This window comes from Oryctolagus cuniculus, chromosome 2 (genome assembly GCF_051225735.1).
Source record: "Oryctolagus cuniculus isolate XC-2025 breed Fujian yellow rabbit chromosome 2, ASM5122573v1, whole genome shotgun sequence".
Taxonomy (NCBI): Eukaryota; Metazoa; Chordata; class Mammalia; order Lagomorpha; family Leporidae; genus Oryctolagus; species Oryctolagus cuniculus.
Window position 1 is genome coordinate 86,686,923 of NC_142868.1, and position 22,214 is coordinate 86,709,136.

A 22,214-nucleotide genomic window follows, 5' to 3' on the forward strand; every position below is an offset into this window, starting at 1 on the left:
AAGCATTGTGCTCCTAGTCAATAGTACTCTTGTAGCTTGTTTGTTTAATTGATTGCTATGCTATGTCAACCTTCACGACCAAAGCATCAAATATTTACACAGTGGAACATGTAGTATTTGGTGCAGCTTGGTCCTCCCCATACTGCTGCTGCAGATGCTTCAGTTTATGTAATGTATCCAGACAGACAGAAACCCAGTGTTACAAAATTAAGCAGGGTTGTGTCCCTGAACTGAAGTCCATCAACATTCCTGGCAATTGTGATTTTTTAAGAAGACAAATAAAACCGCTAGGGTTTCCAGTTTATTTTTAGGGTGGGATAGTATTAATACTCTTAGTATTAATAGATCCAATGAAAGAAGATATTTAGAAGAGACAATATTTGTTCTCTGGATTTGAAGATCACTTTCTAGTACTTTATTCTACCTCTACAAACTCATCTGCTGTGGTTTTCCTGTATTCAAATGAAAAAGATGAAATGGAAAACTGCAATTTGAGAAAGTTACATGGGTCCACCGCTTAACAATTTTCACTTTCACCTAAGTAATGACAATAGAACCTCAGTATTTCCATGGAAATTCTAGCAGGGTGGGGTTAGTCAGATCAAATGAAAGGGCTCCTGAGAAAGTGAGTCTGACTGGACTAGTCTGGCAGTGGGAGCAGGCAGCCAGCCAGCCAGCAGGGTGTACTGACACTGCCTGTGGTGGTTTTCTCTGAATTCTTCGCTAACCCAGGGCTACAGGTATGGCATGGGCATCTCAAAGAGGAGGTGGTGAAATGAAGACTGAGGAGCAGGAAGGAAGATGATGACACGATTTGTGTTGCAGGAACACCAGCTTGTGGGATGGAACAACACTTTGCACTGAGAACTCATCACTTTGTACTCATACCCCATCCTAGCTGAGGGACTATGTACAATGAGTTAAATTGATTCTCCCAAAAGCACAAACAGCGGTGAGTTCAACCCACGTATGACATACTTCCATGTTCCCATAAACCCATGCCAATAACTCACCTGCACATAACTGGTAGCGATATTTGAATGGGAGATAACTACTAGAAAGTGAATCTTAGGATGTCATATAGTTGATGCTAAACTTTTTTCCTTGACATCATCTCGAGGCTGACTGACACCAAAGAACTTGTGGTGAACCTCTACAAACTCATCTGCTGTGGTTTTCCTGTGAACCTGGATGCAAGGAGAATTTTGTCTTTGTTTTCTACATCAAGAAGTCACAATCTAGTTTGATGTGAGTGGTGCTAAGTAAATACTTGTTTACTGATTGACCTAAGAGCTGTATAACATTAATAAAATAATGGTAGTGTTAAATACCATTTAACTGTATTTTAAGTGCGCACTTCTGTGTTAAGGTTAACTAAATCATCTCACTTTTTATAATGTACTGATATCATTTTTTGCTGTATAAAAAGGAGTGAAACCTGGATTCAAAGTTGGTGCTAGCTTTCCCAGAAGCCTGTGCTCTGAGCCTCTGATCTATACTGCTGTACTGAGAGTTAGAAAGGAGAGGTACCCTGTGGTCATCTCTTAATGATGGGTGTTCACCTGTGTAGGTCACAATTCTGCCAGCTCTGATTCTCATTGGAGTTAGGACATGGCATTCATCATGTAGGTAGTTTTGCATCCGAATGAGCTTTTCACAGGTGAGTTAAGAAACTATGGTATTTCTGGGATTTACTAGATTGCAATCCTGAGCAAAAATTCCACATGTATTGATATTCGTATAACACTGTCCTCAGAGTGCTGAGTACTAAGCAACTCAAATTTAGAAAGTCTCAACTAAACGTGCCAGGTAGATGCATGCTTATATTACAGGTAGGGGAGTGATTAATTGTCATGTACTTGTGATACTAGGGAGAATACATGCTGTCCCTTATCCTATTGATGATTCTGTCATACTGATGTTGTTCCAACCAATTTAAAAATTCATACTTTCTAATCGCTTCAGGCATGCAGTATGGTAGAGTGAGAAAACCATGGGCAACATGCCAATTTATAGTTCTCCATCATAATTTGCAGACAGGAAGAAGCAGAATGTAGGAAACTAGGATCCATCTCCCATTTATTGATGGAAGTTCTAGTCCTGAGATGACTGATTTTACTTTAACTATAATTGAATAAACTAGATAACTTGAAGGTCTTTTCAGTTTCAAAATCTCCCATTCAAAAATAAAGAAAATATGGTGCTTGGAAAAGATTGACAATTTGTGATTAATACAAGAGCTCGAATCACCTGAATCACTTTAGAAAGACATAGCACACTGCTCTGTCCTCTGAATTGGGAGTGAAATCTGGAAACAGATTGTGCCCTGGAATTGGAGGCTTTGGAACTACATGCTTTCATGTGTAGAAAAGAGGCAGAAGTTTTTCACAACTATTTCTCTCACTTTGAAATCAGGAAGTGAGATCCCAAGTACAGAGTACTGGCTACATGCCAATGCACAGAAGAGCCATAAATATGAAAGTTGAGCTTCTGTATCTTCAAAGATAACAGGGTGAGAATACGTGACAATGGCAGCATAGTCACTCCTTTGGAAATTACAGCATTTTTATTTAACATCAAAATATATCTGGGATGCACTGCTGGAGTTTATTACTAAGAAATCCTGAATGATCATGAGTCATAACCTGTTGACTGATTCTGTTAAAAGGGAATGGGGCTATCCTTGCTAATGCTGTGAGAATCAGTTTTTATACTTCTGCATCTGTTTTATGTTACTTAGCATAATAATCTCCACGTTCATCCATTTGTCACAAATGATAGCATTTCATTCTTTGTTAAGGATGAATATTATTTCATTTCAAAGTCCCCTCCATGACCATACACATGCACGGGCTATGTGTGTACACATCACAGTTTATTTATCTATTTATCCATTTACGGACATCGGGGCTATTTCCATAACTTGGCCATTGTGAATAATTCTGCAAAGAATGTAGAAATATATCTCTTTGGGATACTGAAAACAATTTAATTTATTTGGATATATACCCATAATGAAGTTGCTGGGTCATATGACAGTTCTACATTTAATATCTTGAGGAATCTATATTCTGTTTAACACCTGCACTAATTTACATTCCCTCAAAAGTGCACAAGGGTTCTCTTTTCCCCTTTTCCTAGCAAACATTTGTTATCGTTTGTCTTGATAACGGGCATTCTCACAGGAATGAGGTGATGTCTCATTGTAGTTTTGATTTGCATTTCCCGTATGATTAGTGATGCTGAACATTTTTTTTCACATACCTGTTAGCCATTTGTGTGCCTCCTTTGAGAAATGCCTATATTCATGTTTAAATTCATGTTATTGGATTATTTAATTTCCTGCTATTGAGTTGTCTGATTTCCTTGTATATTTTGGGTATTTATCCTTGCCAGATGTAGAGTTACAGACATACTTTCCCATTCCATAAGATGGCTTTGTATCTCTGCACTCTATTGATTTTTTTCCTTTGCTCTAAAAAAGGTTATGCTCTCCCATGTGTCTATTTTTGTTTCTTTGTTGTCTGTGTTCTTGGGGTTATATACAAAGTAATTGCCCAAACCAATGTCAGGGAGGTTTCTCTGTGTTTTTCTACTAGTAATTTTATGGTTTCTGGTCTTACATTTAATTCCTTAATTTATTTGGAGTAGTTTTTGTATATGGTATAGGACAAGGTTTCAATTCTTTTCAGCTATGTAGATACTCATGTGAATATCTATTTTTCCCAGTACTTTTTACAACTTTTTTTTTTATTTGAAAGAGTTACAGGGAGAGAAAAAGAGAGACACAGAGAGAGATAGATCTTTCATTTTCTGGTTCACTCCCCAAAGGATAACAATGGCCAAGGTTGGGCCAGGCTGAAACCAGGAGCCTGGAACTCCATCTGAGTCTCCTCCCACGTTGGTCCTAGGAGCCCAAGCATTCGGATCATCTTCTGCTGCTTTCCCAGGAGCATTAGCAGGGAGCTGGATCAGAAGTGGACCATTTGTCCTGTGCTTATTTCAGATGCCGGCATTGAAGGCTCTAGCTTAATCCACTGCACCGCAGTTTCATTCCTTCCCAAAGCATATTTACTTAAAAAAAAAAAAAAAAGACTATCTTCTCCCCCTTATGTGCTCTTTGCATCTCTGTCAAATATCAATTAACCATAAATGTGGGGATGTATTTCTGTCTCCCTACTCTGTTCTGGTCCTTACATCTGTTTATATGCCAGCACCATACTGTTTTGATAACTATATCCTCATGTAATATTTTGAGACCAGGTAGTGTGATACCTTCAGAATTGTCCTTCTTCCTTCAGATTGTTTTAGCTATTGATGGTCTTCTGTGGTTCTATATAGATGTTTATGGTTTTTTTTCTATTTCTGTGAAAAACACCATTGGGATTTTGATAAGGTTTCATCAAATCTCATCTCATGATGTTTGTCATGAATTTCTATGACATGATATTAGTATATCCAACCCTTGCTTTAAAATGTAGTATTGTGTATTTATGTAGAAGTAATGTGGTAAAATGTTAAAATTATTAATTCTATGCATGCTTATTGAATTCTTCTTTTACTTTTCTGTATTTTATGAAATAACTTAAAATAAAGACAAAATTAGAAAAAAAAGTGCTTCAGCCTACAATGCATTGATAACACCCGATTTCTTCTATTTTTTGTTTAATTGAAGTGAGAGCAAACCTAAGTAATCTTTTAGTCTTAGTGTCTCTGTCTCTTTCAAACACACACACACACACACACACCCCACACAACACAAACACATCTAAAATGTCCTGTTGTGTTTGGCAAACATCTAGGAGTCAGCATTCAATGGACACAACCAAACAGAATTTCCTATGGAGCTTTAAATAACACCAGTGATCATTTTTTTGTTTTTCTTTTGTGTGTATGTGTGGCCACTAAAAGGACTGCCCTTAGCCTGACCCAATTGATTAGTTTCAAAGGAAACAATGATAAAACTGTCATTTCCGGACACGGCACCAAGCGTGTTAATGATACCTTGATATAGAAACTTATTAAAATTAGACCTATGTTTTAGTTTTTTATATCAAAATTGCTCGCGTGTCTCGTGCAGATTCCAGTTATTCTGGATGGACAGGAAGGAAAACAAGATCCCTAAGTGACCCCAGTGGGGCCTTGGAGTAACTGAGCTATTAAGCACATGGAGGTGGTGGATGGCTTTCAGAAATTCTTCAGTTTATCAGGGACATATGCCATCAGGAGGAAATTAATTTAAAACTCTCTTCACCACACCTGCTCAAGATGCTAAAAACCTGAGATGTGCTTGCAGAAGGTTGGTCGAAATAATTGTTGATCCCTTAGATGTCTTCCCTTTTCCTAGCACCTTTCCACAGCCTCATCTCAATAGGATTTGTGAGTGAAGGAAGCAGATAAATAAATTATTTATCCCAACTGTGGAATAAGCCACACGAAATGGCTCTGATGTAGGTAGAGCAGAATCAGGGCAAGCAATTTTCCTCTGCCAGCTGACGAGGGATGAGGAATTGGACTTCTTAATGAGAAACAGTTTGTGTTACTGGAAAGAGTTTTGGAGTCAAGTGGAAGTTTGTTCAAATTCTGGCTCTTCCACGCATTAGCTGTGTAAACTCTGGCATAGTTCCTGCCACCACTGAGCTTTCTTCATCAGTAAACTGGAGATAGCAGTGCCCTCATTCAGGGCTGCAGGGAGCAGGAGGGAGGCAGCATCGCTTCTATTACAAGTGTTCTTTGCTCCACCTTGGCCTCGTGGCCTTGATGTCATCTCCTTCTCACTCTTCAGGGGCATCTCGAAGCCACCTCTTCAGACAGTTCTCTCACACTGTCTCATCATGCCAGAGACTATGCTGTTTGTAAATGCACTGACCACACATCTCTCTCTTAGAATGTATCAAAGGAACATAAAATGTTTGTGAAAAGGCAGATTTGGCTGGCGCCGCGGCTCACTAGGCTAATCCTCCACCTGTAGGGTCGGTACTCCAGGTTCTAGTCCCGGTTGGTGCACTGGTTCTGTGCTGGTTGCTCCTCTTGCAGTCCAGCTCTCTGCTGTGGCCCGGGAGTGCAGTGGAGGATGGCCCAGGTGCTTGGGCCCTGCACCCACATGGGAGACCAGGAGTAAGCACCTGGCTCCTGGCTTTGGATTGGTGCAGTGCCTGCCGCAGTGGCCATTTCGGGGGTGAACCAATGGAAGGAAGACCTTTCTCTCTGTCTCTGTCTCACTGTCTATAACTCTGCCTGTCCAAAAAAAAAACAAAAAAAAAAAAAGGCAGATTTAAAAGACAAATTTATCTTGCTGAAAAATCTTTAGAAATCCGTACATAATTTTATAATAAAACAAAATAACACACTTTTCAAAAACCACTTTAAGACCCAACCACTCCTGCTTGGATTTCAAAAATTTTTTCACCAAAATAAACTTATTTATTAACTCCATTTCCTATGCATTTTCTGAAGTACTCTCATTGTCTAAAAAAATGTAGGTGAAGCCTCCTCTGTCTTCAGCTTTTAGGACAGTTACTGACACCCTTTATAGTTTCATATGAATTCTAATTTTTTTCTTTTAAGTTTTTTAACAGGTTCATTATAGTTCACAGACAGAATTCTAAGAATATAATGATATTGCCTTCCTCCCTCTCTTTCTCCCTGCTTTCCTTCCTTTGTGTCTTGTCTCTCCCTTTGTTTCTTTCATATTTTTTTAGTGTTTGAGAAAATATTTTTTAGATTAATAAAATTCAGAAGTAAAGTATCCAGCACAGTTTTTACTCAATAGTAGATAAAACTTTGACACCCTTATGCTTCTAGTACTGGTATTATTTTCAAATGATATTTTCTTTAAACTTATATATGAAAGGCAAAGTGATAGAGGGATAAAGATCTTCCATCTGCTGGTTCACTCTCTTATTGGTCACAGTAGTCAGCCCCGGGGCCAAGCTGAAGCCAGGAGTCTGGAACCCCATCCAGATCTCACCATGTGGGTGACAGGAGCCCAAGTACTTGGGCCATGTTCTGCTGCCTTCCAAGGCACATTAGCAGAAGCAGAATACCTGGGATTCAGACAGCTGTGATAAGAGATCCAGCATCACAGGCAGTGGCTTAATTCACTATGCTACAAGCCACCTCTAAATGATGTTCTTGCTAATGATGTGTAGCTCTATACTGTACCAAGATATTAAAGTTGGGCGAGGGTTAGGTGGATTTTAAGTCATGCTAAAGATAACCAGTTCTGGAAATGTTGGACATTTGTTACAAATGCTAGCTTAATGGATGAGAAAGAATACACATCTCTCATTTTTGCTCTATTCTGTGTTGATTGTTTCAATTATTTTGAGGCAAAATAAAATTGAATAGCAAGTATTTATTTATTTAAATTTATTTACTTATCAAAGAGTCAGCAAGAGAGAGAGAGAGAAAGAGAGAGAGAGAGAGAGAGAGAGAGAGAGAAGGATAGACAGAGAGATCTCCTCCCAACTGATTAACTTTTCAAATGGTTGTAACAGCAGGAAATGGGCCAGGCCATTTAACCAGGAGCCTGGAACTCAATCTGAGTCTCCCATGTGGGTGGCAGGGGCCAAGCACTTGAGCCATTTTCCATGGCTTTCTCAGGTACAATAGCAGGGAGTTGGATCTGAAGCAAAGCAGCTAAGACTTGAACCAGTTCTCTGATGCCCATGGCAGCCTAACTGGTTACACCACACACCAACCCCAAATGCCCAATATTTTAATTATTTACCTATACCCATGTGGGCTGACATGACCCCAGAAAAAGTATTGAAAATAAAAATGCTACATGCTAGATTTCTAAGTTTAGGAACTAAACACTATGGTATGTAAAAGAAAGAAAATAGTTGGATGATATAGCAAATCATTTTGTTCTCTTCCACTCTCTATCTGTCCAGGCTCTAGAAAAACTCCCTGAGCAAGAGAAAGATGACGTTAACCTGGAGGCATTTGAGAAGCTAAGCAAAGGTCCATGAAACGGTAAAAATCCTGTCTGCCTGAATCCACCTCAGAAGCTCTCCCAAGGCAGGGAGCTGTCTCATTGTCATGAAAGGACCAATTTATTCCTGGACCTATGCTCAGACAGCATTTTTCTGGAATGCAGAACCCAGAAATAAGCAGCAAGGGTTTTTTTTTTTTTTTTCAAAGGTGTAATATGACAGACATGCAGAGAGATCTTCCATCTGGTGACTCCCTCCCCAAATGTTTACAACAATAGGAGTTGGGCCAGGCCAATGTCAGGAGCCAGGAATTCCATTTGTGTCTCACATACGGGTTACAGAAGCCCATGTTCTTGAGCTGTATTACCTGCTGTCTCCCAAGGTGTGCATTAGGAAACCAAGCCAAGGAGAGAATTGAATCCTCACATTCTAATATGGGATGCAGGCATCTGCCTACTTTGGGACTTTTTAAAGGTTTAATTTTTAGCTACTTTCTCAACCAACACTTTATCCTTACTACTCCCTGTCTACTTGAAAGTTTTAGAGCCATTAAGGAGGAGAGGAACAAAGAAAAATAATGCTGTAAGGATGCCACTATTATAAGATTTTTTCTAATACAAAATTTGGGGCCAGTATCGTGGTACAGCAGGTTAAGCTCCACCCCCCGCAACCATGACACCAGCATCCCATATGAGTGCAGGCTTCAGAAAAGAAAATTGAATGATCATCAAATAATCACAAAAATAGCCTTGATCGCTGGCAGCATCACAAGAGGAAATTCTGATACAATATTTTTCATGTGCCAAAAATCACAGTTAAGTGCTACTAAAAAATTTATAAACTCAAAATTCCCCACACCCCTGTGATTTAGTTGCTCATGTCAGCTTTGTTTGACGAACGAGGAAACTGAGACAGAATGTGGTTGATGTAACTTGCTAAGGGTTACACATCTCTCAGAGGCAGTGTACAAGTCTGACCCTAGGTCCAAAGGTAAATATTCTGAAGAGATGTAGGCAGGTACCTAGTGAGCAAAGAGGAGCTGAGGACTCTCAGCACTCAGACGTGTGTACAACAGGACACTTCATTCCCTTCTGGGCAAACTCTAGGTGCTGGCATGGTGCCAGCTAGAAATATGCAACATGGCTGCACATTTGGCTCACCAACTCCCATCATGCATCTCAACCCTTCAGAGATTTCCAAAAATGGGTCACAAAGATGGGTGTCACCCAAGCACTGCCCAAACTCTGCCTCCTTTGAATATTCATTTAAACACCATCCCGCCAGCAATAGGCTAATCCTCTGCCTTGCGGCGCCAGCACACTGGGTTCTAGTCTGGGTCGGGGTGCCGGAATCTGTCCCGGTTGCCCCTCTTCCAGGCCAGCTCTCTGCTGTGGCCCGGGAGTGCAGTGGAGGATGGCCCAAGTGCTTGGGCCCTGCACTCGCACGGGAGACCAGGATAAGCACCCGGCTCCTGGCTTTGGATCAGCGCGGTGCACCAGCCGCTGCAGCCATTGGAGGATGAACCAACGGCAAAAGGAAGACCTTTCTCTCTATCTCTCTCTCTCACTGTCCACTCTGTCTGTCAAAAAATTTAAAAAAATAAATAAACACCATCCCAGATACCACCACATCCTGTAAAAGGATGAGCCTGATCTTCTAAATTGCAGCTTGTTCTAACCCTAGCTTGCCACGAGTTGAGATTCAGTAACAAAAAGAATCATATAGTGAGGGCCTTTCCAATGAGACAGTGGAAGAAAGAGCATAGGCAGAAAGAGGACAATGATATCTACTAAATAAATATTTCTATTTTCTCATTATTTTATACTCCTGCATAAATGATTTGCTGCAATGTTGTGTGGCTATCAGGTCTTGGAAGCTGAGCGTTTGTTTCCTCTGGTAAAGGTATGAACCCATGAGAATGCCCTCACTGCCAGGAAAGCTTGTCCATGCATTAAAAGGAAAGAAAAACTCCAGGGATTACAGAAATCCATATATTCACACATGGCACAAGCAATTAAAATATGCAAAGTCAGATAAATAGATTAGTTACAACTACAACTACAGTACTCTCCATTAGATTCCTTTCTTTCCTAATCATACACTTAAAAAATTATTTCCAGACTCCTCACCTGGGAAGAAATTAAAAAACAACAACAACAACAACAACAACAACCCTTGGCTGTGTTCCTCCCAGAGTCCATAAAGCTGGAGGGGAGAATTTGCTTAAGAAAAGAATGTTAGAATCTTGCTGTGTGTTCTATTGTAGAGTAAACAGCCCAGGTCTTTCATTTAAGGAGTATCAAACCAAAGACATATTATTCCTTATTGTTTCCATGCCTGGGTTTAGGATAAAATTGCTGGCTACCCAGGGAACCAGCATTTTAGCTTCAGATCCAGCTGTGTTCATAACACAAGGCACAATGCTTAGTGGCCTTATCAACCATTTAACTTAAAAAGAACATGCTGTAATCAAGTGGGGACTATTTGACTGTGTCACTCTTGGGTCCCATTTCAGGGAGCCTAGGAAACCTGCTATTGAAATTTAAAAGCAGGAGAAAAGAAAACAGAAAATGTTCTGAATGGGGGAAAGATAATTCTCCTCTAAAAATTATTTTCTAAAAAAATTGTTAGTTTTTTTTCAATATATCTCCACTTTCAGAAAATTGTACTGATAACATCAACAACAAATTACTATCAGCTTCCTTCTTTTTTATTCATAATCTTAGCAAAGTCACAAGCTCCCCAGATTCACTCATGTATTTAAACCATCTCAGTTGCCACAACCCTTGAGAATGGATCTAGTTCTTAGCAAGAATAATGCTACCTGCTACCTAAATAAATGCTAAGGTTTAGTGTGTAGAAATAATAAAGCCAGAGAGATGAAGTAGATTCTAGATATATTAAATCTGGAGTAGTTTCAAATAACAGCCTTAAGCAGTAAAATGCAGCTTCCATTCTGTATTCATAATGTCAGTCTAACTGGGGAAGAGCTAGCTTTAAATACAAGCATCCAAAGTTGTCTTCTCAAAGACTCTCTGAAGACATGATTTTAACTCCTTTGAATATGGATGCATAATGCTACCAGTTGAGGGCCCTTGAGTTTTGATAGGACAGATTTCTGCTGACCTTTGTGTGCCAGAGGACTTTCTCTTGAGTTGTTTGGAAAGGAAGGCATTTCCATACAGACAAGGACACATTCCAAGAAGAGTAGATTATGTTGGAAAACACTGGCCCAGAAAGGAAAAAGATTTGGGTAATTGTAGTAATTTTGAAACTGTGGGGTAAGCCTAGCAAGGACTAGTGTAGTTTGAGGAAGTGCTTTGCAGGTATAGGGTCAAAAACCATTATCCCAAGGTGCAAAATCCACTACGGGCTTGTGGACACCTGTGTTTGTAAGATCCCAAATGAAGAATCAGAAGTTCTGGATAGAGTGCTAGCTCTCTTAACTCATTGGGCAGATCTATACAAGTCAGGTAACTCACTCACCCTCAGCTTCATTACCTATTTATTGGAATAAAGGGCACTCTCTAATTTCTATGATCCATGTAATAAGCAAAACCAATGTGGAACAACACGTGTGAGAATGTATTGCACAGTGAAAAGAAGTATGTGAGTGTAATATAGTATCATAACTAGAAAGTTAAAAGATAGCAAAAGAACAGAATAAACTTAAATGTATGCTTCATTGTGGCAAGGGCATTATTTTATTCATTGGTATATCCTCAAGGCTTGGAAAGCAGTTAAGGGGATGGTCGGTACTCAATAATAGCTGTTAAATGAAAATATAAATGATTATCTCAATATTTTAAGGAAGGCCTAGAAATGTCTCCAGCTACTTCTGGAATTCTTGTTTAAAAAAATCATACATGTGACAGTTATGTACAATCATTGTAAGCCTCCCTTTTGCTTTCATAAAATAATAGCACTATCTTATTTTCTATCCCTAAGGGATAATCTTAAATCTCATTCAATAGTTACATGTTGGAAAAAAAAATTTTGTGTGTATGTGTGTGTGTGTTCACATACACATCAAGCTAGGTCAATAGAAATGTTAATAAAAAGTCAAAATTTGAACCTTCTGTACCAATAGTAGTTTGTTTATGAAGCTCAGCTCATTAATAAAATGCACAGTAGCCAATGGCCAATTTGTGTGTGAGAAAAATTGGGGAAACAGTTGACCTATACACACATGCTCTCTCTCTCCCTCTCTCTCTCTCTCTCTCACACACACACACACACACACATCCTGGTCTTTGTTTTAAAATGTGACCTTACATACCTTTCTCTGAAGGGAGGAGAGAACCTCCACTTTGACTATGACCTTGTCTAAACAAGATAAGTGTCGGAGAACTCAGAGGGCTTCATGACTCATGAAACTCATGACTGGAGTATAGGGAGATTACTGATGCCATAGACAGGAGTGTCAATTGGTAAAGTCAACAACAGGAGTCACTGTGCACTTACTCCTCATGTAGGATCTCTGTCCTTAATGTGCTGTACACTGAGGCTTAATGCTATAACGAGTACTCAAACAGTATATTTCACTTTGTGTTTCTATGGGGGTGCAAACTGTTGAAATCTTAATGCATACTAAACTGATCTTCTGTAAAAAAAAAAAAGAAATTATCAACTCCCAACTTGACTCTCACTGGGATTAAACATGACAATAGGTCTGCTCTGATTTCATCATCATTTAAAAAAATCATCTATTATTTTTCACTTTATGTTTCTGTGTGGGAGCAAACTGTTGAAATCCTTACTTAATGTATACTAAGCTGATCTTCTGTATATTAAGATAATCGAAAATGAATCTTGATGTGAATGGAAGGGGAGAGGGAGTGGGAAAGGGGAGGGTTGTGGGTGGGAGGGACGGTATGGGGGAAAGCCATTGTAATCCATAAGTCGTACTTTGGAAATTTATATTCATTAAATAAAAGTTAAAAAAAATTGAAAAATCAAAAAAAATGTGACCTTACAATAACCATTGGGATAAGAAAATTCAGTTTTAGAATGGGAATGTCAAACCATTCCATCATATTTGGATGTTATTTCCCATTTCTAACTGTCTCTTGTAAATAAAATCCATCGTTAAGGAACAAATTCTTTATAATGGCAACTACGTCTGCAGTTATCTGACAACACATTACATCAGAGAGCACCACACAGAAATGTTTGATAATTTTGATTAGAAGTGGACCGAATTTTAACTTTATGCTAGCAATAGAAAAAAGGTTTTCTAAATAATTCATGGCATCAATAAATGTGCTGGAAAGACATTTAAAACACTTAAAAGGAAAAATTGTTTGTAAGGGTCCTCTCGCACTTGAGAAGTACCATTTATAAGCAATTAATTGACACACTACTTATAAATCAATCTCATGCTTGTGTGAAAAATGAGTGCCTGAAGACCATTATTCACAGTTTGCCACTCTATTTCCATCCACTGTATCCATCTGAACAATACAAAACTACCTTGAAAGCATTCTAAAACTCAAGTACTATTTCTTGTATGCACACTCAAATAGATGGTCCCTGCCCCCTTCCTGCAGCACACACACAAACACATCCATACAAGTTCACTCTGGAGTAGTGAGGTTTTATGGTATTCTTTTGTAATTCCAAGAAGACAACTCTGTGTTCATTGACTTTACAGATTTGTCCTCTTTGAATCAGAGTTGGGATCCTGTTGCCTGCCTCAGAACCCGCATCCTATCTTCATGCAGTTTCTCCATCAACAGGCACTGCAAGTACTTCTCTTGCAGGTTTGGCCCTGTGTCCTTGAAAGAATAATTCTTAACTGTTTCTCACCTGAGTTTCCACAAAAAGCAGAGACCACTGGGGCCAATTTTCCTTGGGGAATTATGTGAATTACTTGTCCACTTGAGTGATGGTCCTGGCAAAATGTCTAATTGATTCAAGTGCCAAGTGCTTATTATTCTAATAGTCCAGAAGAATGTCTGGATGGTTCTCCATTAGCCCACAATGAAACTCTAGGGGGGCATTTCCACAGCACTTTAGAGCTTGTTAACCTGAAAGTAATTGGGCATATAAATTTGGTGGATCTTATTTGTTCTGCCAGCACTAAGTGGAGGAAAATAATAGCCATATTTACCCTATTTAAATATTCCATTCAAAGAAAATATGCTGAAATGATTCTAACTATACAGAGTCCTGAAGGAAGATCTTGGAAAGACACCTCAGCACATACACAAGCCATTACAGCACTTTCATTGGATCGCTAGCAGCCATATGTGACTGCTCTAGCATGTGCACCTTTATTTGTAGTGGCAGATGAAACAACAATTGCATGCAGTCAGGAAAATAATACGCTGGCTCACTTTTAGCATGACTTTCTACGTCTAACTTCAGCCAGCTACCACTGACAATATGAAATCAACTGTGGATAGTACGGTGGGAGGGAACATTAAAAAGAGGGCCAGGGAGTGTTCAGCCAATACAGAAAATCATCCAAAGCATTTGGTCTAATGGTAATGGTGTTAGCAAGACAAGCAGTGGAGAAAGCCCCACAGAAGGCAACCATCAAGATGAAGAGAGTGCAAAACCAAAACAGAACAGTAGAGGGGAACTGGGCATTGCACACAATGAGCCCTGGTCGCACCCAGGTTAACCTCCGCTGAAGAATGGTGCTATGATTGCTCTTGCACTTTCATTTGATCCCCAGCTTGTGTTTGGCACCCACTTGAGAGTACTTCAAATAGATGTGACTTTCCATGACATACTTCTTTCTTATAGAGGGCTTCTCCTTTCTCACTGGAATAATGCAGTAAGCCAATTGACAGCCACCCGTCACGCGGGACCAGAGTGGCTGAAACAGTCAAGTCCCAGTTGTGATGACCAAGTGTCTAGATCAATCTCATGCTAGCCAAGTGATTGGGGTGCTCTGCAGTGGACATGGGTTTCTCCTGAGGTGAAAGTCACTGTTTGTAACAGACATTTCTTGTCCTTCACTTCAAATCCTCTTGGCTTCATCCACCTTTGGTCCACATTTCTGAGAATCAGACACTGTTACAATGGACGAACATACGTGGATTCCAAACAATATTGTAAAGGTACAACCCAAACATACTTGCAACGTGCCCTTCACCTACGCATCAGGAGCATCCCTGCGGTGCTGAGGCACAAGCCGTCACATGGCTGCTCTGCACCCAGGCGTGTGAGAGCAGAAGAGGGGCAGGAAGTTACTGCTGCACAACTCTCATTTTAGACCACTGGGCAATAGGATCCAACTTAGACATTTGTCTCCCATTCTTCCTTATTGGATTACTCCATGATTTAAGTTCTTGGGGGAATAGTATTGGACGGTGGGAAGTACTAGTGACAAAAATGTGTATTTACTCACAGAAGTTAAATTGGAGATGGAAGAATGAGCACTGCAAGACTATTCTCATCTGTTATGAAGTGGTGCACTTTAGGAATCATCTGAAGTCTTTTGAGATGTTTGCTTTATTCTTGGATTTCAGAAATAGTTATTAATATAGCCTCTGGTTTTAGAAACAGTTATTAATATAGTCCCAAATGAACCACAGTAAATTTCACTTGATTCCAAGTGGTTGTATCAACTTGATAACCTAACCATATGTTGACTCTCCTCCCTTCCCTGCCTTATTTCCCCTTCTCTTCATTACCATTCTTTAGGACTGCACTATTGAACCAACAGTAGCACAGAGCCTTTGCTTCAGGTCCTGGTATTACGTAGCTTACACTAAGTCTCAGAGACATGTCCATTTAGAGCAGCAAATGCAGTCTGCCAAGAATAGCTGGGAGATCATCTCTCCATCTCCAATGCGGATTTAAGTACTTGGAGGACAACTATGGATGATGGGAAATACTAGGAATAGAAACGGTATTTCAACTGAAAACCATAAATAAATTAACTTGATGTAATAGCATGCACTGGTTAGTGTAGTGGAATATTGCATGGGATTCTAGCTGAGTAACATCTTCCTGTTATGAAGCACAGCCTTTTATTTATTATTTATTTTTTGTTGAAATGAGACCAATGAGTTTATCACCCATTCATAATTAGGTACTAAATGGCATTGTAGTCAGGATGATTAGTTATATAGTTATTTATTCCTCAAAAAATATTGTGTTTTTAAAATTTGTATTGTTATGGCAAAATGCATGAGCGAACGTTTAACTGTTGAAACATTTTTAAGTGCACAGTTCCTCAGCATGAACTGCATTTGCATTATTGTGCAGTCATGACCACAGATCCATCTCCAGAGCTTTGCAAGATCCTAAACTGAAATTTGGTACCTATTAAACAATAACTCTCCATTCGGTGCTGGCCACAGTTCTGCTTTCTGTTTCTGTGAATGTGACTATTTGATGTAGTTCATATATAATTCTAAGAGTCATCCAGGAAGCACTACATTTTAGGAACTGTCTTTAGTCCTATCAGATAGTTGCTTTGGTTCCTAAGAGTTTGGATGATTGACAACGCACATGCGCCTTCTGATTTAGGAAACTTTAGAAATGGGCTACGGAAACGGAAGAACATTAGACGCTAATGTCTGAAATTCCAGTCTGATTTCACCTGAAGCCTGAAGATATTGTAGAAAGGTGCAGCTCTTGCACGTGCTGAGAATGAAATGTTTAATTTTGTATGAGAAAAACTCATGAGGCTCAAGAGTGCACTATAGCCCTGAGATGGATCATAACCAATTTTAATAAAATAGTTCTCAGGATATTTAGTGCTTGGACATTTTTAAACTTTAATTTTAGTTATAAATTGACAAATTGTAGTTATATATATATATTTATGGGTACAAAATAATGCTATTATCTATGAATGAAATATAGAAAATTAAATCAAGCTAATAAACACAAATACAACCTCAAACTTTTTTGTGGTTAGAGCATTTCAAATTTTCTTAGTGAGTTCAAAATGCACAATGCATAGTTTGCTACATTCACCATACTGGGCAATATACATCAAAGAAAAATAAAGCCTTATTTCTCATGATTGAGGTTTTGTGCCCTTTGACCCTGAGGCCTCTATTTCTCCTTTTCTCCACCTTTTATACGCTCTGCTTCTATGCTTGAGATTGTTTTAGACTCTTCACATCATTGGGAAATTCATATTTTCTTCATATTTGTCTTTCTGGGCCAAGTTTACTTCATTTAGCGTAATGTTCTCCAGTTCCATCCATCTTGTTGCATATGGCAAAATATCTTTGCTTTTTAAGGTTAACTAGGATTCCATTGTGACTGTGTGCCACATTGTCCTCATTCATTCAACTCTTTTTGAAGACTTTAGTTGATTCCATAGTTTGGCTATTGTTTTGGCACTGTCTTCAACAAATTGTTTCCAAATCTTTTGGGCAAATCCCCACAGTCAGATTGCTGGATCAGATGGCAATTCTGATTCTAGTGTTTTGAAGGCCTCCAACACAGTTTCTACTGATGGCTGTATTAATTCACATTCCCATCAACAGAGAACAAGGGTTCTCTCCTCCACAGAATGTTTTGGCTTTTCATAATCAATTTTTAAAAAGAATTTATAACTATGTATTGTGTTACTTTGTGGTCATCCCCAAAATTTCAGTTGACCTCATTCAAGGTATTATGAGGGGCAGATGTGTGGCACAGCTGGTTTACCTGCTACTTAGGACACTCATATCCCATGTTTGAGTGCCTGGGATCCAGTCCCAACTCTGCTTCTGATCTAATTGCCTGTTAATGCACAGTATGGGTGGGAGCAGATGACCGCCTTGCTGCAAAGCAAGTTCTGCATCTCAAATAAAAATAAATAAACCTGAAAACCAGGAAAGTTATTGTGAGGCAGACATTTGACCTACCAGTTAATAAACTGTTTCATATGCCCATGTTCAATATTGATGCTTGAGTCCCATACCTGGTTCCATTCCTGACTCAGCTTCCTGCCATTACAGACCATGGGTGGCAGCAATCATGGCTCAAGTAATTGGGTTTTCGCCACATGGCATACCTGGATTGGGTTCCCAGTTCTCAGCTTTGGCCACTGGCCAGGGACTATTGCAGTCATTTGGGAAATGAACCAGTAGATGGTACCTTCTTCTCTCTCTCTTTCTCTAATAGATAAATATTTAAAAAAAGAGATGTGTTGTACATATCATAACTAATGCTTTGAAGAATATGCATTCTAGGATCCTTAAACTATATACTAGAGAAAAGTGATATAGAAGATTATCTCCAAGGGACATTTATCCAAGTCTGACACTAGATTTACCACAAAATCCATCTGAAAGTCATACATGAATGGTTTTTATATTGGGGAGGCAGGGATAGAGATCTTTCTACTGACACAAAGATTTTAAGGTATAGCATCGTTTCCTATGACAATGGTGCCACAGCATTTGGGTGCAGAAATGTTAATGAAAGTATATCAACACAACAGCACAACAGTTTTAGTTTTATCTATTTTTAAAATGACGTATTTATTTCTTTGAAAGGCAGACACACACACACACACACACACACAGATTTACTCCCCTAATGACTGCAATAGCCAGGGCTGCGCCAGGCCAAACCGTAGGAGCTTGGAATCCATTTCAGGTCTCCTGCATGAGTGGCAGAGACCTGAATATTTGAGCCTTCACATGCTGCCTCCCAGGGTGTGCATAAGAAGGCAGGCAGATTAGAAGCAGGAGTAGGACTCAATCCTGAGCACTCCAAAACACGATATGAGGATCCTATGTGATGTCTTAATTGCTGTGCCAAATGCCTATGCCTGGCTTTTGTTTTTGAACATTTAGATTATCCTAGAAACAAATAATAATAAAAATGACGATTTACTGGTACAAATGATACAACTTACTTGAAGGTGTGGCATGTATTTTACTCTCTTCCAACATTCATGTGGAACTGTGCTTTAAAAAGTGGATTTTGGGGCCGGCGCCGCGGCTCACTAGGCTAATCCTCTGCCTTGCGGCGCTGGCACAATGGGTTCTAGTCCCGGTCAGGGCGCCGGATTGTCCCGGTTGCCCCTCTTCCAGGCCAGCTCTCTGCTGTGGCCAGGGAGTGCAGTGGAGGATGGCCCAAGTACTTGGGCCCTGCACCCCATGGGAGACCAGGATAAGTACCTGGCTCTTGGCTTCGGATCAGCGCGGTGCACCGGCCGCAGCGCGCTAGCCGTGGCGGCCATTGTGGGGTGAACCAACGGCAAAGGAAGACCTTTCTCTCTGTCTCTCTCTATCACTGCCCACTCTGCCTGTCAAAAAAAAAAAAAAAGTGGATTTTTGCAGTCAACCTGAGGGGTCTTATTGGGCAAGGATAATGTGTGAAAGCTATTTTGGAAATACCAAACCCTTGGGAGATCAGATATTCTTGATTGACATGCATCAGGACAGGAGTTGCCATAAAGTGATGTTTGAAGTGGTTTCCGTAGCAGGAGAATCAAGTAGAGTATAAGCAAAAAGTGCTTCTTAACAGTTGGTGGAAATAGCTATGGAAGTTCCTATACAAATTCTTCCCATTATTAGTCTTCGATTCTAACCAATTTCGTTTTAGTATAGGATCATCAGTGTCCTAATGGTGAATCTCCAGGTTTAACATCAGGTTTAAGTGTGTGCTACTTGCTTGTTCAAAACTCTGTTTCATTTGGTTTTTCAAATATGTATTGGTTTCCTAGAGTCATTTCATTGGCTCTGTTCTCTAATAGCTTACTTGGTTTCTTTCTCCTTTTATTAAGATTTATTTGTTTATTTGGCAGGCAGAATTACAGAGAGAGAGGGAGTGGCACACACACACACACACAGAGATGTCCCATCCACTGGTTCACTCCCCAAATGGCTGCAACAGCCAGGGCTGGACAGACTGTAATTAGGAGCCAGAAACCTCCTCTGGATCTTCCACGTGGGTGACAGGAGTCCAGGTACTTGAGCTATTTTCCACTGTTTTCTCAGTTACATTAGCAGGGAGCTGGAGTAGAAGTGGGGCAGCTGGAACACGAACCGGCCCCCATTTGGGATATTGGTGCCCCAGGCGGTGGCTTTACCCACTACACAATTCCAGCTGCTGGTTTCTCTAAGGGAAATAGTTATCTGCCACGTAGCATGTGGATCTCCACATCTTCCTGGTCAATTACTGATGGCTTATTTTGTTCTTTTTGTGTTCTCATGTTTCCCTGATAATTTGTGATCCTTATGGCTTTGCATTATTTTCTGTAGATTCAAAGATCTAGACACTTCTGTTCTTTACAGACTGACATTAGCAGGGAAAGTCCTGTATCCAGAGATTCTGAGTGACCATCTGGCAATGTTCCAGATGATTTTTCTGGAGTCCTTGGGCAAGCTGACCTGATTCTTGAGTCAACTGCTGAGTGGGTCAAGTGTCTGGATCTATATGAGAAGACGTAGACCCTGAGTCTACTGGAATGTGACAGGATCTGAACACTGGAACCTGGGGTTGAGGCTTGCCTTGAATGTTTGGTCTGTGGGAGGCACACACAATATGTCCTGTGTCCACAAGCCATAGTGGTCATACCCAGCAAACACAGCCAGGTTGAGGGCCTCTCCTGCCATCAGCAAGCAGCCCAGCACTACAAATCCTTTGCATGGAGCCATGGCGAGCTTCCTGATGCCTGCTGCCTCCCGGGCACAGCTGTTCTTGTCTTGCAGGTTTCAGGAATACAGAGGCCTGACTCCTCCACAACTCAGGGGGATGCCAGTCTTAGATTCCCCCTCCATGATACTTAAGCCTCAACCTTACAGGATGACTTTGAGAGCCTTAAGCTCATCCTGATTGAGGAGGTTCAGGTTACAGCCCTTCAGCTCTGGTTTGCTTTTGGCTCCAAAGAGGCGGCTGATCTCCACTTTAAATTGTTTTCCCAGTTTGTCTATTTCTTTATCCAGATGATCCTGATCTTTACCAATCATCCCTTTGGTGTGAGAGTGCAGCATCTTGATAAACATGCTCTCGAAGCAAACTGTCATATCTTCAGAGAGGCTGCGATCCTTCTGCAGCCCTCAGGTCATCTTGATTTTGATTCCTTTTGGTGCCCAGTTCCACAAGCTGCCTCTTGTCTTCCAACACTTCCTCCGTGAGTTTTTCCACCTCCACCCGGTACCACAACACCTGCTCTGCCCAGGGTACAGCATGGCACCCAGCAGCTGCTGCTGCAACTCCAACACCACCCCAGTGTGTGGTTTCTTATGTTTCTGCTCTGCTTTGTGCTGTCATCTTGCACCTATTTCAAATACAAATATCCTTTAAATTGTTTCTGGTTCAAATCCTAAGAAGTCCCTGATCCTCTACATAGAGCCTGAAGAAAGGAATCAATCAAGCATGAAATAGTGCTCCTCACTGGCCCATTAGGCTCACAGATGAAGTAGATGTACAATGCCACCTCACAAATTGCCACTCTTCTACTTATACAGGTATTTGCATTGGATAGGAAGGTAAAGATAGCTAGATACCCTTTATTTTACAATCTAGAAGGGAAGAAAAACCATTTCCTGCTGGTTGAAGGGTTAAGCATCATGACCTTAAAATTCTATTTAAGAAGTCCTGGTGGACTCCTGGGAGCTAGAATTGCTGTCTTTATTGTGTTCCCCTGCTCAGTGTTTGAGGACTCAGGACTTGTCTATAAGCACTTAACTAAACTCACACACAGACATCACACTGCTTTTTCATATAAAGTCGGCCTTTTATTCTTACCTCTGTCACAAACTCAGTAAATTTTATTAGAGGATACTTCAAAAAATTTGTGGAGGGGCTGGTGTGGTGGCACAATGAGCCTGCCTTGCATGTTGGAACACTGGCTTTAGTCCAGGTTGTTCCACTACTGATACAGCTTCCTGCTAATGCACCTGTGAAGGCAGCAGAGGATGGCCCAAGTGCTTGGACCCCTGGCATCCATGTAGGAGACCTGGATGGAGTTCAGGCTCCTGACTTCAGCCTGGATCATCTCTAGCCATTGTGGGAACCTGGAGAGTGAACCAGCAGATGGAAGATCTCTCTCTCTCTCTCTCTCTCTCTCTCTCTCCAATCTCTCTGCCCTTCAAATAAATAAAATAAATGTTTAAAATTTTTTGTAGAAATTGATATATATATAAATATATATATATAAAATATATATATATAAATTGATATATATAAGGTTATTTTGGTGTGAATTTTTTGGAATGCATGTTTTTTTCCATAATATGCATATCCCATGAATGCTTTGAGGGAAGGCTCTTACAGGTGACAAAATTTCTGAGCTATGTGATTTCAATCTGTTAAATAAGAGGAATATCCTTTACCTTTAGTACTGTTTCTGTTTATTAA

General features: G+C 40.1%; 1 pseudogene; it reads right to left on the reverse strand.

The window, feature by feature from the left end:
• Positions 1 to 20,650: 20,650 nt before the first annotated feature.
• Positions 20,651 to 21,023, reverse strand: LOC138848725 (p53 and DNA damage-regulated protein 1 pseudogene; annotated as a pseudogene).
• Positions 21,024 to 22,214: the final 1,191 nt, after the last annotated feature.